This window comes from Mastomys coucha, unplaced genomic scaffold (assembly GCF_008632895.1).
Source record: "Mastomys coucha isolate ucsf_1 unplaced genomic scaffold, UCSF_Mcou_1 pScaffold7, whole genome shotgun sequence".
NCBI lineage: Eukaryota > Metazoa > Chordata > Mammalia > Rodentia > Muridae > Mastomys > Mastomys coucha.
This window is the reverse complement of record NW_022196913.1, coordinates 42,185,505-42,202,836: the sequence shown is the minus strand read 5'-3', so window position 1 is coordinate 42,202,836 and position 17,332 is coordinate 42,185,505. Positions and strand designations below refer to the sequence as shown.

At 43.7% G+C, this 17,332-nt stretch overlaps 1 protein-coding gene across 11 annotated transcripts in view; it reads right to left on the bottom strand.

Moving 5' to 3' along the window:
* The window catches only part of Rreb1 (ras responsive element binding protein 1), a 190,450-nt gene that overhangs the window by 94,217 nt on the left and 78,901 nt on the right, over positions 1–17,332 (bottom strand). For 5 of the 11 annotated variants that reach the window (XM_031358458.1, XM_031358456.1, XM_031358465.1 and 2 more), the window contains exon 2: positions 6,022–6,112. The exons of 5 other annotated variants lie outside the window; for them this stretch is intronic. The gene's annotated coding sequence lies outside the window, so the exon portion shown is untranslated. Of the gene's footprint in view, positions 1–6,021; positions 6,113–6,980; positions 7,073–17,332 lie in introns of those variants that run through there. One more of the 11 variants, XM_031358460.1, reaches the window with a different exon arrangement.

Below are 17,332 nucleotides of genomic sequence, written 5' to 3'. Positions count from 1 at the left end.
AAAAAAAAAAAAAAAAAAAAAAAGACTATAAACAAAGCAGTTGACTCACATGCACTGTATCATTGTACCCCCACTGTATATGTGGGGGTAGCCCTGGCTGTTCTGGATTTACAGATCAAGGTGGCCTCAAATTCAGAGCTCCAACCTGCCTCTGCATTCTGAGTTCTGGAATTAAAGACCTGTTTGAGAGTTACACAGAGAAACCCTGTCTCCAACAAACAAACAAACAAACAAACAAACAGCACACTACACAAATCAAGGTTGGGGCATTACTGCCAGGATTTCTTAATACTTGTGTGGCTTTTGAAAACTAAATCACCACCATATATACTATTCACTGCTCTAGCTCTCACTCAGTCTGGACAGGAGAGTGTCAAGTAAGCTGCCTCCTCATGATCTAGTATATGTGAGTCAACTGCATACTAACCAATCTGCTGTGGTCTCCATGGTAATAACAGGTCATCTGGATTTTCTAAGCATTATCTAATGTTGAGGAATTACTACTAATAATTACCAATTACCTAGAAACAAATGTAGATCACTTGAAAGTGTCTTCATTTTTTTTGTTTTAATTTGCTTTGTTTTTGCCTTCGAACATGTCAGCGCAACATGTGCTTGCCAAGGGAAGCCAGGAGAGGGCGTCAGACCTCCTGGGGCAGGAGGAGCAGACAGTTCTGAGCTGCCTTGTAGGTGCTGGGAATGGAATCTGAGTCCTCTGCAGAGCAGCCAGTGTTCTCAGTGTTCTTGACTGCTGAGCTGGCTCTTCCGACATCTGTTTGGATTTTGTTTCATTTTTGAGACAGGCTCTGCCTTTGAACTCACAGAGCTGCATCTGACTCTGACTCAGGAGTGCCTAACCACTTAAAAAAAAAAATATGAACTTACTGATGCTTTTGAAGAATTAGTCAGCTTGCACTACTTGGAAAAACACCATCATATAAATTGAAAGAATGAAGTTACCAAGAAAATGTGACAGCTTTGTTCTACTGCATTAAGAACTCTTCAGTGAGGCTTGCTAGAAGCTGAGAGTGTCTTATCAGCCTTGGAAGAGGAAGAGGATGGGAAAATTAACTGTCACACAGTCAGACAGATTCACTCTGGTGAGGCTAAGGAAAGAAAACACAACAGAATTCCCAGCTTGGCAAACCATCATTTCCCTCAAGTTATTTACATGTGTCCTGAGAAAAAACACACTCCAGGGAGTGGGTGTGTAAAGCAGGGTGGGCTAGGGGACACGGATCTCTTATCTGAGCCACAAATGCTCTCTCTGATGCTCTCACTCCAAGCTGAAATACAGTATTCGAGGTATGGGACAAGGGGACTGCACTTCTTTCTCATGGTCACCTCAACTTGGCCAACCCTGCTCTGTCAAGTTCTGAATGCTGCCATCAGTTCCACAGAAGCTGCATGCCCTGCCCTGGACATCTAAGGTGACACGTGGTAAATAATCTGGACAGTTCAGGAAGGCTGAGAAAGGAAACAGGAGGAAAACTTCTCCGTGGCCACGGGGAAGGACTACATGTTACAGGGTATGGCTCACCCTAAGGACATAAAAGGATGCTCTCAGAGCAGTGGGAGAGCAGGGCCCATAAAACAAAATGTATGTGACATTAAAGACACTAACAAAAACAAGACTTCTCTTCTAAAACAGATGCACTCAGAGGATTGTTTTTCCTCCCGTGACAGTAAAATTCTTTTAACTTTCAGAGTGCCGGGCAAACAAGGATCAGAAACATTGCAAACAGTGTAAATATGGAAAGCAAGAGCCTTTTTTTTCTCCCCCTCCCCAAAGACAGCAGGCCACAAGACACCAGAAATAGACTGTGTGAGTGTGCTTCTCTGAGCAAGAAAGGAACTGTGCGTTAGGAGTGCTTCCCTTGTGATGTTATAGTGAGCTCAAGTGTGACTATATATGGTATGTTTATGGGATGAATGGATGCAAACACCATGTACAACTTACATCAAACACAAACTGGCCTGTGGTGAAGCCAGTTCTCCTGCATCCTAGGCCCCAAGATACCCCAGAAGTCTGAGCTAAGTAAAGATGTTTCAAACAATGTCTCCTAACTTATAGTGGTATTCGGGTGGCTCATGGCTCCCTGACTCCGTGTGAATGCACACACTCCTTCTTCATTCCAGCCTCCACATTCTCCCTCCCTCCCAAGCTGTCCACTCCACAGTCCCACAGAGGCATAAATGCATACTCAAGAATGCTGCTTGCTGAATAGGGCCTATGTTACATGACAGAGGGCACCATCGACTGCTTGAGAAACAGCTGGCCAGGCTGCCTGCCTGTCGCAGACAAGCTCCTCATCTGCACAAAGTATTTTATTCACATCAAGTGTTCTGACTAGAAGAGGGGAAGCCCGGCAGTGAATTGGGGGTGCAGGGGAGGGAGGGGGATGTAGGCGATAGCCCAAAGATGTTTTAAAGTCCCGAAAATGGTAAAGGGAAGGAGAGGGAAGGAGGAGGAGGAGGAGGAGGCAGGCTTCATCACTGACTTTAACAGTCTTGCCCAACCTGTTTTGTGGTATGCTCTGTTAACTCCTTTCTGGCAAATGGATGCAAACAGCAGCCCCTTTCTTCCTTCTTCCTCTCCTTGCAGCCATGTGGGCAGTTAGAGGCAGGCTTACAGAGAAAATACCACAGAGAAGAGCCAACCCCATTCCTCACCGGAATCCAACCCATAATTTTGATCATATTGCTGAGACCTTCACTATCAGCTACTGGAGCCTTCATTTGAGAACGGCTAAAACTGGAGACCTCATCACCTCCCAGCTCCCCTCCTTGGCCTCTAAATGAGCGAATCAAGCTTAAGCGGCCCTTTTCCACTTTTCTTGCACTCAGACAAAGCACGACGCAGGAGAAAACACTGAGTTATTTTTTCTTTACCTTTTCGGTTTGCTGTTAGGCACTTATAGGGTTAATGGGTAGCCTCCAGACCAGAAACCTACCTGCTTAGCAACAGAAGCATCAGCTAAGCCACACTGGCTGTTCTGACATAGGAAAAGCAGTTTCTACCTGCTGATAATTCCTTGTGGTGTTTTAGCTGCCATTTCAAACAGCACACATAATTGAACACACACAAACTGTGGTAAAGGGTGAGCGACCTGCAACTTTATGCATTTTAAAGGCACATATCAAAACATGGAAACATGGGAGACTAAAGTTGAGGACAGGGCTGAGAAAGCTGCCACCCAGAACCTTTAAACATGAACTTGCTTCTCCCACCTAACCTGCTACTTAGGAGACATCTTCATGAAAGAACAGTGAAGTGAGAAAGATCCCACACCAGACTGCATTTTCTTCCTGTATGTGTTTCAATAGACCACATTTTAACAAAAAGCACAAACATAACATAACATAAGGTCTCCATAACTTCTCTGAACGACAGATAAACATCTCAGAACAAAGGAGTCTAAAGAGGGCCAACCTGGGCTACAGAGCAAGACTATCTCCAAACATGCGCGTGCACGCACACACAGAAAGAGAGACAGACAGAGAGAGACAGAGACAGGGAAAGAATTTACTTAAGATTTAACTACATAGCTAGGGATGTGGAGTTACATGCCTTTAGTCCTGGGGCAGGTGGATCTCTGAGTTCAAAGTTAGCCTGGTCTACAAAGCAAGTTCCAGGCCAGCCAAGGCTATATACAGTGAGACCTTGGTCTCAAAAAACAAAACAAAACAAAACAAACCAGATCAAAGATTCAACAAACAGAACTTCTTCATTTCTAGCAGCCCAACAGTGCCATTCGTAGGGGCCCTAGGATATCAATGCATGTAGGATCCATTGTTATAAGATGTTTAAAACATAGTAAACAGAAGTTCAGGGCTGGAGAGATGGCTCAGTGGTTAAGAGCACTGGCTGCTCTTCCGAAGGTCCTGAGTTCAAATCCCAGCAACCATATGGTGGCTCACAACTATCCATAATGAGATCTGATGCCCTCTTCTGGTGTGTCTGAAAACAGCTATAGTGTACTTACATATAATAATAAATAAATCTTAAAAAACAAAAACAAAAACAGAAATTCGTGTCCTTGGCCCATCCAAGGACCAACAGCAGCTGGAAAGGTCATGTGAACATGCAAACACAGCGGAAAGGGAAACTAATACTTTCTCGCTAAAATACTTTAAACTATAAGAAGGAATCATTTCAATGTAAACACCTGCTGCAACCAATCAGGACCCAAAACGAGCATGTGAGAGGAAAAGAAAACAGAAGTGAAAAAGCTAGCAGAAGCACTGTCATGTGTGGAGCCCCGTTCTAAGAGAAGAATGACTGTGTTATCCAGAAATATTCTAGAAATGCTTGAGAACACCGTGTTAAAGTTTAACTGACGGCTCCCTTAAATTATTTTTTAATTAATAAGTTTTATTATGGTGTGGTTGACAAAACATGTCAGGCTGGATATATACTTCAGGAGTAGTCACTGCCTAGCACAGCAAAGACTCTGGGTTGTATCTGAGCAGTAGGTAGGGACAGGGGGCTGTGTTTACTTATAGTGTATACACAACATTTTGATATATGTATACATTATAAGTTGGTTAAATCAAACAAAATTAACCCACTACCTCATATGCTTATTCTTGCTATGAAAGCATCTAGGATCTTAAATTCTGAATTGAAGGCAATATATTTGATTAAGAGATGACGCAAAGATAGCTTTATAACTTCAATTTAAAATTCAATTTCAAAGACAGCATGTGTGTAAAAGTAAACTACACCAAAAATATCTCTCTCTTTAACCAACTAAAATACTTAATCAGATTTCTCAGGCCAGTTTTAGCACATTAAAACGTTATTTTCTGGAATTTACACTTTTGAAAAATATAAATTGGGTCAAAGAAATTGTATTGTGAATAAAATCTTGGTCCATGCCCCCCCCCAAAAAAAGAAGGGCAAGTGTTGGGGGAGGAATCCATCCATCCCCACTGACGCTCACCAGTCACAGGCAGAGTGGGCTGCAAGACCAGTTGTATCTAACAGTTGTGCTCAAAACAACAAATGGTGCATTCATGAACTGCGAAACGGAAGGCTGTTCAGGGGCTGTAAAGTCTTCTCCACATGAGGAGCCTCTGACTTTACTGTTGTTCCCCAGTGAAAAAGGACTGAATTCAGTTAGAGGCACAGGCTGTCAACTTCAGCCGTGGCAAAACGGCTCAGATAAAGAGGCCCGAGTACCATTTAACCCTCTTCTAACAGGACCTGGGCCTAATGATAATCAGGTCAACCCCTCCACAAAGATAATACTGTAAAAGGTAAAGGCACACTAGAAACCGAAAATGTACACCCTCTTCTTTCCTCCTTAAAGAAAATACTCAATACTCCAAGCCCCATAACATCAGACTAGGCGATTAAACATAGCCTGATTACCTGAAACATTACTTCTCCACGACTTTAACAAAAGAAACATCTGGTACCTGCTACTCAGCATCCCTGATAACTCTGTCAGAGCTCTGAGTTCTTAAAAAATTAATTAGTGGCATTTACACCTGCCAGTGCTGAGGGCCCTGATGGTTCTAGCACAGGTGCCACAGTACGCTATTTAACAGCAAACTGAGCTTTGCAGCAAACAAATATCAGTTAGGAGAATGTGGGGCTTACCTTCCGTCCATGTTTTTAAAAAAAAAAAAAAAAAAAAATTTTTTTCTAGTTGCTAGGCTTGTGAAAATGACTCAGAGGGTAGCAGAGGTATCTGCTACAAGTCTAGAGACACGAGTTCAATTCCCAGAATCCACCAAAGAGCTGACTCTTGAAAGCTACACACACACACACACACACACACACACACACACACACCCATTTGTCTCATCACGGGTGTGTGTGTTGGATCTATGTAGCTCTGGCTAGCTTAAACTCACAAGAGATGCTTGGATTGAAGATGAATACCACCACACCCACCTCATCAAAATTTTTTGGACACAAATGATCTAAATTACTTGTTTCTACCCTTCACCTCAACTAGCTCAATCAGAATCTTCTGGGGGTGGGTTTTTGTAGCATGGAAAAGTTCTCACCCTGGTGATGGATCCGTTTTGAGAAAGCTGGTCACCAAACAGTAAAGTAAAAAGGAGGCAAATCCCAGAGTGCAGCAGGCCAGGCATCACACTGTAAGACAAAGACATTATCTAGGCGACTATAGTATACCGTGTGGGAGAGTCGCTTCTCTGAGGCTGCATCATGGTCCCTGGCTCCAGTCTTGTTCTGTAAGGTTACTAGAGAACATGCCAGGGAGCTTCAAAGCTGACCTTGTGGACTGTCCTAGAGTAAGATAGAGCACACCTAACAGGCCGGCTCTGTGGCTAGAGACCTTTGGCCATCAGTAGCAGCAGCAACACTATCCTTACTAGTGTGATGTACAAGTGCAGAACACGAGGAAACCGCACCACAGCTAAACAGGCTCTTTTTTTTTTCCTAACAACTGGTCCCGTGAAGAGAAATCTGAAACAGCCCTCAGAGGAGACAAGGGCGCCCCACTTTCAACAACACAGTGACTGCAACCTGTGGGCTTTCCATGAAGGATGCAAAACTTGCAGGCCTGGCTCAGCACTACTCGGGGCCTCTGTCTGTATTCTCCGAGTTGAGAGTCATTTTAGAGAAGCCCGTTGCCCCTTCTGACCAGGGGATTCGGAAAGGCAGGGCTGTGTGTGCTCAAATGCTCGGCCACCTGGCGGCTGCCACTCTGCTGCTGTCCTCACATGGAAGTCCCTGACTTCCTGTTCCCCGGGGCCTCCTGCGGGTCCAGCTCTGCCTCGGCCAGCCCAGCGCCATCCTCCAGTAACCAGCCACGCCATCGAGGGAAGGGAAGCCCAAGATCCAGGGACTTGTTCTGAGGGAAAAACACAGAATGGGGGCCGGCCAGCACAGGCCTCTGAAAACTTCCAAAACTGTAAAAGTGGTCCGGAGCTAAGAGCCCTCGAACTTGCCAAGAAGGGGGAAGGCATAAAAGGAAGAGGGTCTTGCTCAGAGCACCCACATTTTTCTAGGCTGTCTCTGAGAAAATCCTTTCTAAGGCTTCGTGGCTCAACGGGCTCTCTGGGGAAACCTCTGGCTGCCACGAAGCCTCCCTCTGCGGCCAGCCAGACGCTGGAGCGAGAGCCCGAGGAGATCCTGAGAGACAGGCGATCAGATCTTCAAGGTCCCATCATCGGGGGATGCCAGCGCTCTGCCCCACCCTCCGCCGGGGCCTCAGCCAATCGGCGGCGCCGTCGACAAGACTGACAGCTCCGCGGCCCGCTCGCGGAGTGCCCAGCACTCGAGCTGAGGTGAGGCGAGCGTCGTGCAGGTCCCGGGGCGCCTGGCCAAGCACCGCAAGTCCCTCGGCTGAGGAGGTCACCGACAGGCCCTAGAGGGCCTGGCTCGGCGGCTCGGGCGCCTCGTGCCTTCACCGCCCGTCCGCGCCGACGCGAGCCTGTACGAAGGCTGCTCACCTCAAGTCTCCCTCACGCCCACCGCTAGGAAGCCGAACCGAGATGCCCCGCGGAGGCACGGGCCTGGAAGCTCTGCTGGGGTCACCCGGCGTGCTGATCACGTCCTGACAAGGACGGACCCGGGGGCCTGAGGACGCCCGTGCACGTTTAGAGCTTACACCGAGGGCTTCGGGTTTCTTCGACAACTTTAACCTTAAGGTGGCTGCCACGGTCGTCGGAGCAGAGCCAGAACCGACCGAGCCCTGGGCACACAGCGATGAGAGTGGGCGACTGGTCCCGCGGTCGCCGTTTTAAAACCCCAGGGTCGCAGGGGCAGGAAGGGGGGCAACTTAGTTATCCGCGTTTGGAAATTTTACCCTTTTTTGCCAAAAAAAAAAAAAAAAAAAAAAAAAAAAGAGCGAGAAGCAGGTTCTTATTTTCAAACTTGACAGCCAGAGTTCTAGAATATTATTACATGATATGTAAAACTCGTGTGTCTTATTCTATACGTGGCGATATTGAATTCAAGCGCTTTGGTTTTACTAACTGCAGAAATATAAATGACTATCAGGGGGCCATACACGAATCATCTTTTAGAAAGGAATAAAAAGAAATCCCTGCAACCTTCAGAAGTACCCTCATGAATGAATGCTACACTTCATTTCTCTGCTGAGGCCTTGAGAGCATTTCATCCTTGAAGGATGCTTTCTCACGAGAGGAAAGAAAGCCCTTGCCTCGAACTGCATCTGAACAAATCCGTTGTTAGTCTCAATACATAAAATGGCAGGCAGAATAGCAAGCTTCCCAGTAGGCCTCATAATGACTTGCTTTTCCCCTAAATTCTCAATAATCAAAAAAAAAAAAAAAAAATCTCCAACAGCCACCTGACCTTGGACTCTCATTTTCATCTGTCTCTTGCAGTACACTCTCTTTACTAACCATTCAGCACACTGCAAGCTCTGATAAAAGTAGTTAATGTTTACTGAAACCTGCGCATGAACTGTACTAAACCAGATAGGAGTAAAAAGGCAAAGTTCTGTTAACTGCATCCATGCACTGGATGGGGGTTGGGGGGGCTCAAAGAATATTCTTCTCTAGTTTGAGCCTGAAATTTCTCAATGAGAAAATACAAAATGTCCAAACTGACCAACTATGTCAATTATGTATCAGCCATGAAAAGATGCTCTGGATCCATTTTGTTGTCTCTGGAAGTTTCTGGTAGAAATGCACCCCAACGATCTTACACAGTTGTCAGAAAAAAAAAATTAACAAAACTCAAACCAGAAATTTATGTTTCATGTTCTCTCATTTTTGAAGGCCTATATACTTTATCAATAACCAATTTTAATTATACTGCCAAGTATTTATCTGAACAGCTTTTGTAAATCGGGTTATTATAACTGAAAGGAAAAGAGTAATATTTCTCAAGTTATTGTCTAAAATAGCTTTCACTTAGCTCTTTTATTTTTCCAATGTTAACAGTTTACTTCAATCTAAGTAGATTTTATTCTAGCATTTCTAACCATCATGTTTACTATATATCATATTAAATCAGAATTTGCTGTTAATTGGCACTGTATTTCTCATTTCTACATAATCTTTTTCTCAAATAATCTCAGTTAATATAAAATTTCAACATACATCCAACATACATAGACTGTCACAAATAGGATGCTCTCAGGTGTTTAAAGCCACTTTCTCCCTTCCCCACCCCCCCTTGCTTAAAGAGCAGCAAGAGAATCAGTCACCTAGGAAACAAACATCACCCAGTGTTTGCAGAACAAACAATGGTACCTTTTCAGCCAGTACCAGGCAGGCAGGGCAAGGGGCAGCCAGGCAATTCTGGGCCTTACAGGAGTATTAACATATTAAATATTAAATTTATTCAATGCATCAAGAAGTAGTTCATTACTAAAATTGAAGTGTTCACTATCGTGTGAGGCTTTGGCTAGACACCATACAGAAAGTGTGATTTAAAATTAAAAAACAAAACAAAAATAAAAACTTTTCATTATCTTTAGAATTGTTTTAGATACCTGTAAGAAATATAAATCACATTCTCATTACTGATGATCACCCTCCAGAAAACAAGGAAGTTGCTTAAGAAAAAAAAAGGCAAAAGCATGTTTCATCTAATTATTCCTACCAAGGCATCTTATTATTCCTCTAATATGCCAACATAATTGTTTTTTCAAATGTGCCTCAGCTGGCTTATGTGATTTCTAGTATTGGTAAATCTTCCTATAGTGACCTAAAATGCCTCAATTCCAGAACAATTTTAGATAGCAATAATTACTTTCTGACCTTGGTTGAAAAGTACAGAGCTTTCATTTGCTGAACCCTTACATAAATGAACCATGTGACTGGCTCAAATTTTAGGAGATTCTGACTACTACTACTTTTTTTTCTTTTAAGCACAAATGGGCCTTAATTAAAATGAAACACATTGTGTGTTCTTCAGATTCTTCAGCCTGAAATTTTTTAAATGTCCAATGAAAGTACAGTTTCCTCCTTTTTCTGGGTATGTTTTCCTTCCCACCAATTAAGAAAGAAGCCTAGGTCTAACTGAAGTATTTGGACAGCAGTTTGGTGTCAGTTAAATACCACAGTAACTGGCATTTTCTATCACCTCCAGACTAAGGGACAAATGCCTAGTTAACAGGGACCAGCGTGCAGCTTAAACTGGAAAGAGTACCACGTTTGGTTTTCTCTTTTTTTTTTCTTTCCATTCATTTCCCCTCAAAGATCTGGATCTTCGACATCTCCTTGTGTACAAATGCACAAACGCCTTCTGACTGGGGTGTAAAGCTCTTAATGAATATGCTTTTTCGAAGTGATAGTCAGCCAGTTAACATCATCGCTCTCCCCTCCTGGAGGCACATGGAAAGGGGTGGGGCGGCTAAACGCTCAGACACGGCGCCCTTGAAAATGAAGAGGAACCCTGGATGTGATGACTGACAAGCTGAAAACTTAAAAATACTTTAAAATCCGGCCACAGCACTGAGCACCAGGCAGCCACTCTGAGCACTGTGGCTGTAGCTCTGGGCAGAGAGAGGAAGAGGAGGAGTCAGGCCAGGCCAAGTGACTTCTCCAATCCTCTCCTTCCAGCATTGCAAAGAAAAGAAAAAGAAAAAAAAAAAAAAGGCACGAGGGGGCCTCCCGAACCGCACTTCACTGCTGCATCTTTACAGTCATTTTTACGGACCTAGCAACCACGACTACCTGGAGTAATTTGAGCAGCTGACTCCATCGTTGGGCCAGAAAAGCCAGTTTCAACTCTTTAGAAAAAAAACAACCAAACCCTCTCGGCATTTGGCTTCTTAGTTTTACTTGCCTATGCATTCGGCACCTAAGCATGTACACGTGTGCCCTACTCTGTTAGTATACAGAACCAACAGCCAGACAACTTCTGGAGTGCACAGACAATGGCAGTTACAGCCTTCAGACCCTCCAGCGCTGCTCCTTGGATTCCGACTCCCTACCAGGTCCTCCCTGCACCCCAGGGGTGGGGAGGAAGTGTCTAGGAGAGCAGAACATTCTCCTTGTTCCTCCCTGCTCCTCCCAGGCCTTTCTGGGAAAGCCTGGGGACAGGACTGCCCACCTCCGGACAGCCTATAAAGCAAAGGGTCAGCTTTGTGAGGTTGGGGAAGGAGTCTCAGTGCCCAGCCACTCCCAGCTCCAGATCCAGGAAAGATGACCCTGAGGGCAGAGCTTCCTCCATCTTCTGCAAGAACTTCTCCAAGGAGCAGAGTTGGGAAAGAAAAGGAAGGGAGGAAGAGGCCAGGTGTGTGGCGACCTCATCTTTTTAGCCTCCTCAGTATCTGTATCTAGTTTCTGTTTCACTACCACTCACTGCATGTAAGAATCTGTGAGGCAGTGCATGCCCGCTTTCTAATGTAATTCTGAGGGCAACACATGATTAGTGACAGACTGGTACAAGCCACGTGATAACACAACAAAAGCATTAGGATTCAGAACTTAATCCATTTTAAATAAAGATATTTACGCTTTGTTTATAGATTCATGTCTTTAGAGAATGTTATTTACTTTATGGACTGTTACACCTAAAAAAAAAAAATCACTTTCTTTTCAAGAAGGTAAGTCTGTGCAGAAAAAAAAATTATGCATACACTCCTATGCTGGGACATGCGTGCATACATGCGTGTGTACGTGTGTGTGCACAAGCACGTGTATGTTTCCATAACCCCTTTCTCCAATAGCTTCTCTCTTACAAACAACGTGCCTATTTCTAATCACTGAGACCCAACATAAGCTACTGAAGGGGGGAAATTTCTAGGTGTTTGTTTAAGACTTCAAAACAAACTGAAACCCTAAGATATCAATCACAACCTATCTCTATCTTTAAACAAACAAACAAACAAACAAAACTATAATTATACCTACAATGGTGATGGAGGCCCTGCTGGTTGGAGGCACCTTCCAACTCGAACCTCAGCCAGAACCAAGGGTAAAATTGCTCTGGAATTTCTAAAATAAGTTTGGAGGGTTTCCCCCTGAGACCTTCATGACGTCACTGTGTACCCAAAGTGACCAGGCCTCTAGTCAGGGCAGATGAGACTTCCTCACAGCTGAGTTTACCAGCAAAGGTACACTGTGCAGATGGTCACAAGTTCTTCAACTGAGGCCTGGCAGACCCTCAGGTCACCGGCTACCTCCTTTACAAGAGCCACTTCCTCCAATTACCCCCGCCTGGATTTGACCACTTGTGGACCAGTTAGGAATACCAGCTTTCCAGACCCTGTACTTTCTCAGGCTCGGCTGATAAGCACTTACTGTCTATTTTTTTGCTAAACTGCCACATAAGTTAGAGAACAACCTGGAAAGGCTAAAAAGGCTTGGAATAGAGACACATTCTATGTATTGGAACACACACAGACCAACCTAAAATGTAAACAGCATACCTGCTTCTGGCCCAGACTCTTAGAAAATAGAACATGGTGAAATAGGGCTCTTCCTATAGTTCACAAGGGATTTTTCCCTGAGATGGAGGTCACCTCTACCTGCACCTTGGCGAGTTCAAAGGTGCAGTAACTTTGCCTTCAGTGGTGAGGACAGGAGGCATCCCATTTTAAAAAGAGAAAAATACCAGAGGACAGTGAAGATAAGGTTTCTGAGGAAGGCCTCCTTCCACTCAGAATGTTTTCTGTTCCTCCACCTTAGAGCAGCTGGTACTTTTCCTTTATGTGAAAAGACAACACCCTCTCTCCTCCAAAGGTTTGTATGCGCTGTTAAACTGGGGGTTGGGGGGGAACACTGGCTAGGGGCATCATTTTGTCGCCTAACAATATGGGTACAAGATATATAGTCTGCCTACTTCAGGGATGAGAAAAACTAAAACGAACGGTAACTAAGGCCAATGAGTTTGGGTTAAGGTCTCCTAACTAACAAACCCAGTGCTCATGTTAACAGATCATAGCAGATAATTAAAAGGGCCCTTTGGAGGAATGAAGGTAGTAAGCAGGGATGCTTGGACAACCCGGCAGATTGAATTCACTCCCCTGACTCAATTCTTTGCTCTAAAATGACTGTGATCCGAGGGCTGCACTGGACACTGCTCAGGGAATGACACTCTCCTGGTCCACCAGTGTGAACAAAAACCCATCCCCCTAACTTCTCAGAGAATGGCCCTCAGCTCCACCCCCTAACTTCTCTGGGAATGGCCCTCAGCTCTGCACACTCTGCTGCCATTCCCAGACTGAGTTGAGGGATCCCATTTACAGTTCAGAACTGACCTAATTGCTATTTTCCTGACATCAGTCCTTAGAATGATCCATACACAGGAACTGTCTCTGGGCAGGAGCATCTGGGGAACTGTTTCAGGGGAGGGAACCACTTAATTATCTCTTCAGCAAGTTATCTACTAGCCAAGTCTATTTACGTGTAAGAACTACTGGTCTGCTCTGCTCCAGCTAAAGACAATAAATGGATGCCACTAAAATGCTATTCATGACTTCTTTGTCATAGGTCTTGAAGATTTAAGATGGGTAGTACTCACTATGGGGCCCTCTAGCCTAGAACTTTCTCTGCAGGCAGGGGTGGCCTCACAGTCTGCCACTGTCTCCTGAAATGTTAGGATTAAAGGCATAGGCCACTGCTCCCTGCTTGCTCTGTTTTTTTTTTTCCTTTGAGCACCTATCCCTATATAGCTCCGGCTGCTCTAAGGCACCGCAGCCTTCTCACGAGGCCTCTACTGGGATTACAAAGTGTGCACCACTAAAACCACCTAGAATTTTAGGGTGTTGTTGTTTAAACAGAGAGTCAGAGAGGTGAATCAACAAAAAATGCATCTCATAACAAAACCCATTACTTTATATGTTAATTAAAAAAGGAAGAGAGTGAACCATATGGCTGGGGGAGGGGGTAGCTTTGTGGCAGAGCCTATGCTTAGCATATGACCCTAAGTTCAAGCCCATAACCCTGCAAATAAGTACATATGTGTGTGTTAATAAATAGTAATAAATTATATTTGAAAAGATTATAAAACACTACCCAAATATCACGACATATTAAAATAAAATATCCCACAGAAGCATAGCCACTGGTAAACCGCATGTCATATCCAGTACTATGTTGAGAATACAAACAAAAAGGAACACTTGCTCCGACATGACACCCCCCATTTCAAAGGCACCAAAGAGCCCAGCCCCCTCTTTTTACTCCACTGACTCAACGCTTCATTCTAAGTAAAAAGCATTTTTTGTTGTTGTTTCTGTTTGAAAGCTCAGGGCCTTACTATAACTCCGGCTTGGAGCCTGGTCCTTTTCAGGGCCTCTTTGAACTGCCCAATTTGTTTTTCATTGTGGACTCCAGCTTGTTTGGGATACTAAGATGACAAGTCACTTGCTACACAAAAACACTTTTGTCAATTAAGTATTTTCTTACATAAAGTTTAATGGATTTCTGATTGTGTTTTTTAAAAAAAAAAAAACAAAAAAAACAAAAAACAAACAAAACCAAAAACAAAACCTTAACCCTAGACTGGCTTCATTTAAATGAGGAAACATCTTTCCTCCCTGTAATGAGAACCCAGGAAGGGAGAAAGAAATAATTTAAACATTTGCCTAGGACCTGACCCCAACCCTCCAGATTATGCCAAATCAAAATAATGTGATTTTTGTGCCAATATAAGGTTGACTAGACCAGAAAAGTCTGGCCATACATTGTTAAATTGGGAAAGGTACAGTATAACTTAAGGGGGGTGTATAAAAGTGAGCTTCTTATCCACAAACGAACCCTACTTTCATATTGTGTTGTTCACCCAAGTCCTGAGAGCTGGAGGTATAGCTCAGTGGTTAGAGTGCTTGCCTAGCATGCGTCAGCTTCAGCACAGCATGGACCCACCTGCATGCTCATGCAGATTTGCAGGAAAACTATTTCATTTTCCATGGGCATTATTCTTTTAACTCATTTTCCTTGGTGAATAGGAATCATATGTGCAGGAAAATAATTTTAGAATTTAATAGGATTAGATGCTTCGGCAGTTAAAAACACTTGTTCTTGCAGAGGACCCAGGTTCAATTCCCAGTTCCACAGTTCATAAGTCTAATTACACATACAGGGAATACAATGCCTTCTTATGACTACTTGCAGGAGGCATGCATGTGGTGCAGATCTATTGGAGCCAACACTCATATTCATAAAGTAAAATAAATCTTTAAATTAATTTTAAATAACAGAAAAAATTTTCAACTCCTTAAGACTATTTTCTTCTCACTTTTTTGTTGTTTTGGTTTGTTTTTGAATCAGGTTTTCTCTGTGTAGTCCTGACTATCCTGGCTGGAACTAGTTCTGTAGACCAAGATGGCCTCAAATCCACCTGCCTCTGCTATGCTGGAATTAAGGCTCTTAAAGGGAAGACAAATCACTTTTTCTTCAAATACCTCATTAGCTACCATGAATACAAACATTTTTACAATCACGGTGTGATTGTTTTTTAAAGATTTATTTTTTTCTATTTATATGAGTACACTGCAGCTGTCTTCAGACACACACTAGAAGAGTGCATTGGATCCCATTACAGATGGTTGTGAGCCACCATATGGTTGCTGGGAAGTAAACTCAGGACCTCTGGAAGAGCATTCAGTCCTTTATTTATTTATTTATTTATTTATTTATTTATTTATTTTGGTTTTTCGAGACAGGGTTTCTCTGTATAGCCCTGGCTATCCTGGAACTCACTCTGTAGACCAGGCTGGCCTTGAACTCAGAAATCCGCTTGCCTCTGCCTCCCAAGTGCTGGGATTAAAGGCATGCACCACCACTGCCCAGCGCAGTCAGTCCTCTTAACCGCTGAGCCACGTCTCTGGCCCCATGGTGTGATTTTGATTTGCCAGCTGGTAGCAGATTATTGATATAAACTGCTTGCTAACAGGATAACTTGAGCAACTGGGGCTCCACCCACCACATTATTGTTCTGAAAAGCCCAAGAAGTAAGGCAAGTGCTAGGTCTCCTGGGTAGTAGGCAGGGGCATGCTGACGTCTAAGGAAATCACATCTACGACCAATGGTCCACACCTGGACACCTTAGTGGGCCTCATTTTCCTCACTAGTTAAGGTATAAAGAGAATAAGTAAACCACGGTGTATTTTTAAGCACAACGGTTGTAAACAAAGATCAGAAAAAAGAGATTAACCAAAGGCTGATCTTTGTAGCCACTCGCCCGCCCCTGAGCTTGCTCCATACTCCGCTGCAAAGCAGAAGCACGGATGTTAGACTTAAACACACTTCCAAGAGTTCCACTGACTTGCACCTTTCCAGCTGCACGAATTTGTGGGGTAAATCCTGCAAAATAACGAAGATGCATGCCAAGCAACAGACACAGCTCAGTTCATCCGCCGCGTATACGGTGCTGGATACTGGGTATTTATAGTGTTTTATATCATGCTCCGTAATCCCACAGCATAGATCTGATTACTCTCGGCTTCCACGCGTAAAAAGGATCCTGCTTTTTATAAACAAAAACAAAACAAAGCAGAGCCAATCCTGCCGGCAAAGGCTGTTTCAGATCGCGCTGTAAGCTGCACACCTGAATCCGAAGCCCCTTATCCTCGTGTCTACACCTGCCAAACTGGTAAAGTAACCCTGCCTTATCCATCTTACCTGTGTACAGTGGCCTCTGGCTGAGCACCCAGCAATGCTACACTACTTGGTATATATTAAAAAAAATAAAAATGTTAAAAAGGACAAAAGGCATCATGGAGCTTACATCCAGGATGAAGAAACCTGAGTTCACTCATTTTCAGGGGAAAATAAAAAATAGAGCCTGGGCTGGAGAGATGGCTTAGCAGGTAAGAGCACTGACTGCTCTTTGGAAGGTCCTGAATTCAAATCCCAGCAACCACATGGTGGCTCACAACCATCTGTACAGCTACAGTGTACTCATATACATAAAATAAATAAATCTTTTAGAAAAAAATGAGTCTGATACTTATTGGACACTTGATATATATTAGCTTACTTTCTTCTGCCTTTTAACAATTAGAGGGAGGAGTTCAAACAAACAAGAAACAGTAAAAGAAGATGAAGAAGGAGGAAAAAGAAACCAATGGAAGTAATAGAGGCTATGTCAGCCACAAAGGAGATAATTTTACTTAATAAACAACATCAGAAGGGCTAGAATTAAGAGCACCGTGGGACCCTGACCTAGGTTTGAATTTTGACTTACTAGCTGTAGTGTTCCTACATAAATAAGACACATTTCTCTAAGCCACAGCTTCTGTACTTGTAAGATGGAACTAACAATGACCTCATTAGGTGGATGGAGAGATGACTGTCACACCGATGCCGATTAGATCTTCCGAATCTCTGAAAACTGTAAGTATACACACTTGCCAGCGTTGCTAGGAAGGCAGCAGAGAAAATGTGCAGGGCTTGTTCAGCTCTCACGATACCTGCTTCT